The 10364-nt window shown below is 39.5% G+C and overlaps 1 long non-coding RNA gene across 2 annotated transcripts; it reads left to right on the top strand.

The window, feature by feature from the left end:
• Nucleotides 1-1524: 1524 nt before the first annotated feature.
• On the top strand, nucleotides 1525-9867 carry LOC149130272 (uncharacterized). 2 transcript variants are annotated; one of them, XR_016239063.1, is made up of 5 exons: nucleotides 1525-1672; nucleotides 3216-3321; nucleotides 3820-4627; nucleotides 4924-5194; nucleotides 5350-9867. It is a non-coding gene; the product is annotated as an uncharacterized LOC149130272 (long non-coding RNA). The 2 variants fall into 2 exon arrangements; XR_016239062.1 differs by having other exon boundaries at nucleotides 3820-9867.
• The last annotated feature ends 497 nt before the right edge of the window (nucleotides 9868-10364 follow it).

The following is a 10364-nucleotide window of genomic DNA, read 5'->3' as shown; positions in this document are numbered from 1 at the left end:
GTCGATGTAATCGACTTAATCCCTTTATCTGTCCTTGTTTGTCCCCTCTATGTTTAGCCCCTTGTGGGCAATAAAGAAATAGGTATTTCGTCTGCCCGCTATGTTCTGAGTTCAAATTCCGCCGAGGTCGACTTTGCCTTTCATCCTTTCGGGGTCGATAAATTAAGTACCAGTTACGCACTGGGGTCGATGTAATCGACTTAATCCCTTTATCTGTCCTTGTTTGTCCCCTCTATGTTTAGCCCCTTGTGGGCAATAAAGAAATAGGTATTTCGTCTGCCCGCTATGTTCTGAGTTCAAATTCCGCCGAGGTCGACTTTGCCTTTCATCCTTTCGGGGTCGATAAATTAAGTACCAGTTACGCACTGGGGTCGATGTAATCGACTTAATCCCTTTATCTGTCCTTGTTTGTCCCCTCTATGTTTAGCCCCTTGTGGGCAATAAAGAAATAGGTATTTCGTCTGCCCGCTATGTTCTGAGTTCAAATTCCGCCGAGGTCGACTTTGCCTTTCATCCTTTCGGGGTCGATAAATTAAGTACCAGTTACGCACTGGGGTCGATGTAATCGACTTAATCCCTTTATCTGTCCTTGTTTGTCCCCTCTATGTTTAGCCCCTTGTGGGCAATAAAGAAATAGGTATTTCGTCTGCCCGCTATGTTCTGAGTTCAAATTCCGCCGAGGTCGACTTTGCCTTTCATCCTTTCGGGCTCGATAAATTAAGTACCAGTTACGCACTGGGGTCGATGTAATCGACTTAATCCCTTTATCTGTCCTTGTTTGTCCCCTCTATGTTTAGCCCCTTGTGGGCAATAAAGAAATAGGTATTTCGTCTGCCCGCTATGTTCTGAGTTCAAATTCCGCCGAGGTCGACTTTGCCTTTCATCCTTTCGGGGTCGATAAATTAAGTACCAGTTACGCACTGGGGTCGATGTAATCGACTTAATCCCTTTATCTGTCCTTGTTTGTCCCCTCTATGTTTAGCCCCTTGTGGGCAATAAAGAAATAGGTATTTCGTCTGCCCGCTATGTTCTGAGTTCAAATTCCGCCGAGGTCGACTTTGCCTTTCATCCTTTCGGGGTCGATTAAATAAGTACCAGTTACGCACTGGGGTCGATATAATCAATTTAATCCGTTTGTCTGTCCTTGTTTGTCCCCTCTGTGTGTAGCCCCTTGTGGGTAGTAAATAAATAACACACACACACGTCTACATATGCATATATATAGAAGTATATATGTATGCATATGCATGTATGGCAACCATTTTTATGTCTGTTTTCCATGCTAGCATGGGTTAGATGTATATATATTTGATGATTTTTATTTTCGTCTGGATCCCATTCATGTCTTAACCCTTACCTATTGCTCAAATAAGGGATCTCTTATTCCAATGGTTTATTCATTAACAGGGAAAACGATAACAATCTAATTGCTCATATCTAAAAAAATTGTCAGAGACAGCAAAGGTAAACACACGAAGTATTGAGTAGAAGCTGTAATTAAGTCGAAGGTGGGAGAATGTTTTGGTTCTGCCTGGAGTCCGTCCGGACGGAAGCGCGGATGGGAGCATGCGCAATGGTGAGCGGAAGAGGTCAGAGAGCAACTGGATGTCATGGAGGCAAGACGTGTTTACAACGAAGAGAAGAAAACCTTCCCCCTCCAGATTGTTGACAGGTAAGAAGAAAAGCTCATTTCTCCTTGTTTTTTTTAATGTCAACCCTCCTGTTTCTTAATTTCCCCTTCATACCACAACACACACGCTTTTGTGAGAAGCAGAGGAATATTTATAATCCGTAAATAACTTATACTGAAAAAAAAACGAACAAAAACAAAACAAGAATACATTCTGGCATTTTAAATGAAGATTTCCAAGAGTCTCTTCTTCACAATTCATTTAATCTACCAAAACCTCGCCCTTGCCTCAGCTTCCTATCATCTTTTGATTTGTTTTATTTCTTTCATCATTTTTCAACGACGACTTCGGGTATTTTCTGTACCCGAAATGGGAGAAGAAGAAGAAGAAATCTAATGGATTGTGTTTGCTTGATTGTTTCTGTCTGTTTTTATGTATTTATGCGTTATAGATATAACGAAATCGTGCCAGCAATGTCTCATTTTAAACTAGAAAAAAAAAGCCTTACAGATTAATTCTCACCTGTTTCAGGTGTGTATGTAAAATGCAGAAAACAGAATCGAAGTTTTATGCATCAAATGCATCTATTTTCAGTGCATCTGTTCGAGTTTAGTTGATACAACAGAGACAATGCTTTTATGAATTTCATAAAATGCGTGAAGGCAGTAATTGTTATATTGTTTAATAAATACATAACAAAACAGGACGAGACACCCAACCGTTTCATTTATTCTTACCCCTCCTCCCATTTCGTTAAATCTCACTTGACACAGAAATACCCGAAGTCGTCCAGTTATATTGTTTTGTTTGCAACGTCATGTACCCAGATATGCATCTATATATATATATACAGGTAGATGAAGGTATGTACATACATGTACGTACATATGCATATACTCATATATTATCTGTATTTTATTGAAGGAATCCCCGTTCTTCCTATCAAGTTCACAGGTGCCCTTAACTCAGTCAGACCCATTAAACTTCACTTTTTCCCACCCCTTTTTCCGGGATAACACTTAACCCCTCCTCTTTTCATCTCCTAATTACGTGGTTACCCTGTTGTCCACTTCTACCTGACAACGACACGTCAACAGCTGATTTTAAAGGAAGGAGATAATTTGACTTCACTAACTATTTCAGAAGAGGTGCGCATTGCCTAATTACTAAACACTCAAATGGTTCAGTGTTTTTAATTCTGGTGACTTTCGCTTATTGGCGCCTCAGAGATGTTCTTGATCTGCGCGGGATTTGGCTGCTATTTCTCGCTGTGGAAGACAGGTGTCTATGATCTGTGCGTGATTTGGCAGCTGTTTCTAGCTATGTAGATGTCTCCAACGACTAGAACTCTAGAGCCTCAAGAGATTACTTTACTTGCTGTTAGTTTCAACAACAACCACTGGCTTCCAGTCCGGCTATTTGCAGAGACTGAATTAGTGGTTAACAGTAATCCATGTGTCCTGTTTCTATTACTCCTTCCTTTACCATTTGTAGTCACCATGTTTCTTATAGAAAACCTTTGAAAGACCACCCATACTACCTTTACACAGAAACTTAAGTAAGATCAATATTTCTAATACACAGTTTGTCAACATCAGTTGTTGAGATGTCCAGAAGAAAATGAAACAAAGTGTTTCGGCCAGAAGCAACTCAAGTGGAGGTCTCCGATGAAATTTCCCAGCTCGTTCAGGTATGGTAGTATGTTATTGCAATTTGCAATTCGTTTTCTTTCTGAATGTCAAGTTTTATTGACTTCTCTTTCTTTACTAACATTGAAAATGCTTTGATATGGTATTTTACTCACTTATTTAAAAATAAAAAAAAACATCCAAAGCTTTATTATTTTTTGTTGTTGTTGTTTCATTTCCACACAGCAGAAATGTTAGAAGGTAAGTTTCTATTTAAAAACCTGATATATATATATATATAAAAAAAAAGTCTCACATTTTATGAATCTTCTTGGTGAATATTTAGAGTTTATAACTGATTGTGAACATTGGTGTGGTTGTACCCCCGCCCCCTCTGTTAAACTTTAAATCGCTGTGAAATAGGAAGTTAGTATTGTAGAACAAAGATCAGTTTGATTAGGTATGTTGGTATCAAAATGGTGTAGAGTTTCTTTTTCTTTTCTTTTTTTCTTTTGTTGGTTTGTAATATTTTAAGCCACTTCACTGAATTTCCTTTGCAGATTCATAGCTTGTTGAGAGCCTCCGAGAAATGTGCTGTTGGTCAGACCAAACTCAAACGAGTGCTCATCTCCATAGCCGGTGTGTCCACACTTGTTCTCAAAGGAAATTCCGAGTTGACTGCAGAGACCTGCAATGGCTGCTAATATTTTTAGAGATTCAGGACGATTTTGTCTCTTGATATTTGTGTTATTTTTTGAGTCCTGTATCTATTTTGTCCTTGTCTGCATGAGTGGCTCTGTGGTTAAGAAGTTTGCTTCACAACCACATGGGCTGACCAAAACTTTCAGAGTGGATTTGCTAGATGGAAACTGAAAAAAACTCATATATATGTGTGTGTGTGTGTATATATATATATATATATATATATGTATATAGATATATATATACACACACACACGTGTGGTTATGTACAAGGAGTGAGAGTGAACGAGTAGACAGGCATGAAGAAGCATTGGAGATTGATTTGCAGTGCTGCTCATTGGGGTTAATTGATGATGGTGACTTTGCATGTGGTGTCCCCCCCCCCCTCCACTAGTACCAAGACCACCATCATTCACCCTAATTTCAAAATGTTTTTAAAACTTGTGCATATGCGCACGGCCTGTTATTAATTATGGGTTGAATGGCATCACGTAAAGTTTGATAATTTAAAAAAATTTTTTTGATGTTGAAAATTTTTATGAATTTGTGTTCTGCAAATATCTTGTACAATTATGCAAGTCCCACCCCCATAAACCCCTGTGGATCCTCAAATTAGACTTAAATGGTATCGATCCCAGTAGGAATGAAAAGGGCATTTGATAAATTGTTTTCATCATCATCATCATCGTTTAACGTCCGCTTTCCATGCTAGCATGGGTTGGACGATTTGACTGAGGACTGGTGAAGCCGGATGGCAACACCAGGCTCCAGTCTGATTTGGCAGAGTTTCTACAGCTGGATGCCCTTCCTAACGCCAACCACTCAGAGAGTGTAGTGGGTGCTTTTACGTGTCACCCGCACGAAAACGGCCACGCTCGAAATGGTGTCTTTTATGTGCCACCCGCACAAGCCAGTCCAGGGGCACTGGCAACGATCTCGCTCGAAAATCCTACAGGAGCCAGTCAGGCGGTACTGGCAACGGCCACGATAATTATCTGTTAGTAAATATCTTTTTCTTACACACACACACACACACACAAACAAACCACCTTTATCCTGTGAGGTGTCGAAATTTAAAATTTTTAATTTTATTTTATGTTTTAGTTATTTTAGAACTTCAGATTTTTTTTCTATAATACTATTTATATAAATTACCATTTTGTGTGATGTTTGGGCTTGTAGAGACTGCAGTATATTTTTGGTTACTGTTATAAAAAAAAGTGACAAGGAATAGTCCTACAAAAATGAAAGTAAATTACATGTTACCAATTCTTTTAATCCTGCCACCTCTGTTTACCATTCTTGTATACTTTGAAATGGACTTTGTCTCTGTAAAAATTTTTTGTTTACTCTGTACGTTTTCTTCCTTTGGCAACAATTTCTCAAAGATCAATTTAATTTTTCAATCGAACATATTAGATCTGCAGGTGACTTGCCTGAACTGATATTTAGAATTTATTTAGCATTTCGTCATTGCCTAATTTTTTTTTTCTCTCTAGCACTTACTTCAAAGTATCTACAAATCATTCTGCTTGCCCATTTGACCCTGGGTGGTAGGGCGGAGTAAACGTGTGCTTGATTGCATGCATTTTATACAATTTCTTGAACTCATCCTGTAAATTATGTTCCATTGTCCGATACTGTGGTGTCTGGAACATTGTATTGAGCAAAAAAGTTCATGCAGGAACTTTGCTACCTTCGCAGTAGGTTGACCGCACCTACATACTTCCGGTCACATGGTAAGGCTATCAACAATGTAGTAGGCACCATTCACTGGTCCAGTGTAGTCTATATGTACTCTGGACAATGGACTCAGGCCATGATTGGTATTTGTGGTGCCTTGGCTGCTGGCACACAACCTCTACAAGATTTTACCAAATTTTCAATGTCCTGGTCCAGTGTCGGCCAAGACGCATAACTCCTTGTCAAAGCTTTCATTCTCGACATCCCCAGGTGTCCACTACGAAATTCATGTAATATCTATTTCTGTAGGGCTGTTGGTACCACCACAGCCTTTCCTCAGCTTCAATGTCCCAGGCTTTGGGATTGATGTCGGTCAGTTTTAGGCTTTGCCTCAGCTGATCCTTGTATCAGTGGCATGGATGGCCACACAGTGGTCACCAGATAAAATCTGACGCAGTAGCTTGGTTTCTTTCATTCTTGCATTTGTGGCCTGTCCATTTCAGGATGATAGCCTCGATGCTATTGTTTTAATTTAATATTGAGATCACATGTTTTTGGTATCTTTTTACAATTATATTTTCATGTTCTTGAATTCCGGATGGATTTGACGAAAGCCTCCTTGACTCTATCCACATTTTCTGTTTCTGGTTTTCCTTCAGCATCTAATATGATTGTCTTTTCTGTTCTTGAAGATATTTTATAAGGTCCTATATAACAAGGACTTAACGAATGAGGAGTGATTTCTTTATTACCCACAAGGGGGCCAGTGGGGACATATAACAATTAGAAAAAAAACAAAAACTTATGATAAAAATGAATGATAATGAAAATGAGCTACTTTATTTCATTATATTGGCTATGAAAGCCGTACATAGATGGAGTAGCTGCGGGCTGGACAAAGACATTGATGAGATGAATGATGAACACGATGATATTAATGGGAGAAGGCAGAAGTCCCCTGCCGAACTCTGCTTCTCTAAAACATTGTCCTTTTATAATTTACATATTTGAGGCAATAAACCTCTTAGCACAGTTTCTTATTGGACTCAAGCTCCTTACAATGAGGTACTAAGCCTCTTACTGCAGACGACACCATGTCCTTAAAATGAAGCACCTGCCTCTTACAACTCCTCTCATGGGCCACATGCCCCTTCAGTATGAGGCACTCATCCTCTTACAATCTTCTGACCCGAAGTGCCACTTAGACACTCCAACAGTGCCACGATCGGAAGCACAATATATCCTCAGGGAAGGAGTTCATTCAGGCTATGTCTCCTCCATTGACAAACCCTGTAAAAAAGCTTTCCCAACGCCTCCTCTCACCTTCTGGAGAAAACCAAATATTGTTCCTCCATTTGTTCGAGGCTACAACTTCCTCCGTCGGTGGCACAATTCCCACCGACGGGACTTTGGAACATGCCAGCAGTGTGTATTAGCAATCGTTTTGTTTGGCCAGGACATACATTCATGGGTTACTCTGTTTCTCTGGCACGAAAAGAGTCTGGTAAAACCAGTGGAGATGTCACGGCAAATGTATTGGAATAAACTGAAATTGCAATGCAGAAGAATTTGATTTACCTATTTCCAAAGCAGACCCTGAGCAGTTTAAGGGGGCCTTTCATCAAACGATGCTGTTGGGAGGCATTGACCTGCCCCTGCAGGTGCCAAGTTGCAAGCCCAACTGATTTAGGCTGGTTGACTTTTGCCCCTGCCACTGCTTCATATTTTTTTTAATGGGGTCTTCTTCACGAGGTCGCTGCCCTTCATTAGACACGAGGATGGTGACTTCATCCACATATGCTGTTGCTCCCTTACCATAACGTAGATCATGCGGTCTTCCCCCACAGTCCTCAACCTCCGCAGCAGTGGCTCAAGAGCTAATACATGCAGAAGCAGCAACAGGGGGCAGCCCTGGCAAATTTAATGCTTGATTGCAAATGGCTTTGAGAAGAGACCGTTCACCTGGATGACTGATTCGATCAATGATATACATAGCATTGATCCAGCCATGGAAAGTTGAGCCCAGTCTGACCCCCACCAGATACCGATGGTCAACCGTATCGAATGCTGTAGACTGGTCTAAATTCACTAGTGCCCCACCCTTGCCAGGAATTTTTCCTACCTGCTCTATGGTGTAGCAAATGAGGTGAAGGTTGTCGTAGCAACTGGAAAAAGGGATCTGCTTGCATCATGATGACAAGATGCTGTAAGGAAAGTATTTCCCAGCAGCGAAAGACCAGACCTGAGTCAATCAGAAACAGCCAGAATCATCTTCCTTAAACATTGCTGGATAAAATTTGCGAAGTTGAGGCAGAAATCTAGGGCAGTGAAAGATGAAACATTGGTAAAAAAATGAAGCCAAGAAAGTGATGCAGTTGTTGGTGGGGGTCAATGAAGGCAGGTCCTTAGGAGTCACAGTTTTGGTAGGGTGCCATCTTCTTCGTTTGTTTTACTATCGACTCTCAGTCTGCTGAGGGGTAATGTTGTAAAACGTGATAAATCTTTTTTAAATACTTCAAAGGTTAATGCCAAATAAGGGAGCCAAACTATTAAAGGAGTCTCAATATGGTAGAGGTCTGATGGATTTAATTGGTGAATCCTCTTCAATTCACAATTTACCATCTTAACGAAGAACATATTGGGCCATGTGGCTCTGGGTTCTTTACATTTAAGAATTCCTTCTGGCTGAAGGAATTTAATCCTGGGTCTCTGTTTAGTGAAGTTGCGCCTGAGAATAAAGAGTAGCAACATTTACACAGACCCCACTTCTTTGTCTAATGATAAACATTCAAATGCAGTGAAACACTCAGTTTCTTTTAGTGATTTGTGTATCCGTTTTTTTGGATTACAACTTAGAAACCATTTGCATAGAATTTGGTAGCTCTGTCTTACAATGTCGAAGGGATAGTTATGCTTGATAACTTCCAGGTCAATAGTTTTAATTCCTAAGAAAATACCAGCTTGCTACCAATTACTTCCTAACTGATGTGACACCTTCAGGAGATGCTTCTCTTCCAGGTTTTGAGAACCAACTTACTGGGATAGAACCTCTAATGGTTGTGAATCAGTCTGTACTTTCTTGTCCTCAACTTTTGCAGATTCAACTGTCTGTGATGTCGTCAGGACCTCCTCCATACACGTTGGAGTCTCAACTGCCACTGTTTGAACTTGCTTCTCTTCAATCTTTGGAGTCTCAACTTACTATGGTTTACTTTCTGATGTAGGTGCCAACGTGGGATTCTTATAAGTAGTTGGCACCCTAGACATCATTTCAGAGGAATTTTGGAAAAGCATTCCCCACAAATCACAACATGACCACAGGCATAGAATTTCATGTTGTATTTCTTTACTTCACACAACCTACATGGTGCCTGTGCTGGGAATAATAGCTTTAATTTTTCTTTCAACTTTGCATTTTTAAGTGGAGTTAATTCTCTTGCTTTTAAAGTAAAAATTTCCACTCTCGTGGACTAGATAACTAGCAACCACCACACCAGAGAGCCTTTCTCTATTTCGCATGTTGAGCTTCATGCAGTACTTAACTAAAATGGTCAAGTGTTCCTCCTCAGAATGAAACACTTTCTTTACAGCAAGGTGCAGACAGTTGTTGCCTTCTTTGTTCACAGCGTTTACGTCGGCACAAAAAAACTTCTTTAAAAAAAAATGAAATTTTTAAATCCACACCATTCCTAATATCACTTTTAAATGTCAAGTCATACCCTAATTCAAACACAACTATGCTTTCCCATTGGACACCTCTTAAACTTCCTATGAGAAAGAGTTATTATATATTATTATTATTCATAATTTACATTTGTTTTCTTATGGTAATCATAAATATAATAAAAAATAGCACAAATAAATAAATAGTTGATATACTGGAAATTCTTTCTCTCGAATATGTAGAGGCATATTTATATAATAAATATTGATCTACGTCATAATTGTTTTTTTTATCTGTTTTAATTTTGTTTTTTTATGTATTTGAATTTTCATTGCAAATACTCTTAAACATACGGCTTTCGAACCAATATTTTGTGATTTAGCATTCCTTGAACATAGAATTTCATGTGTCTTTTTGAAATATTGTACTCAAGTGGCTTATGTACAGAGATATGTATTGTTTATCAATCAAATATTGTATATAAGTCAAAACAAATTGTTGGCTTTGTCTTTTTCAAAAATTTTTATATTATAATGTAAATAAATTGTTAGATTGTCAATTGTATTTTTCTATTTAATTTATTATTTGTAATTTATACTCCTATGTCTGTGGTATTCAACTGCTGTACCAGTGAACTGGATGTTTTACCAACCACACGGTTCTGGGTTCATTCCCTCTGCGTGGCACCTTGGGCAAGTGTCTTCTACTATAGCCTCGGGCCCACCAAAGCCTTGTGAGTGGATCTGGTAGACAGAAACTGAAAGAAGCCCGTCGTATATATATATATATATAATTATCATCATCATCGTTTAACGTCCACTTTCCATGCTAGCATGGGTTGGACTATTTGACTGAGGACTGGTAAAATCGGATGGCAACACCAGGCGCCAATCTAATTTGGCAGAGTTTCTACAGCTGGATGCCCTTCCTAACGCCAACCACTCAGAGAGTGTAGTGGGTGCTTTTACGTGTCACCCGCACGAAGGCCAGTCAGGTGGTACTGGCAACGGCCACGCTCAAAATGGTGCATCTTATGTGCTACCTGCACAAGAGCCA

The sequence above is a fragment of the Octopus bimaculoides genome, chromosome 29, assembly GCF_046866305.1.
Source record: "Octopus bimaculoides isolate indiv1 chromosome 29, ASM4686630v1, whole genome shotgun sequence".
Classification (NCBI taxonomy): Eukaryota; Metazoa; Mollusca; class Cephalopoda; order Octopoda; family Octopodidae; genus Octopus; species Octopus bimaculoides.
This window is presented reverse-complemented; position numbering and strand designations above follow the sequence as displayed.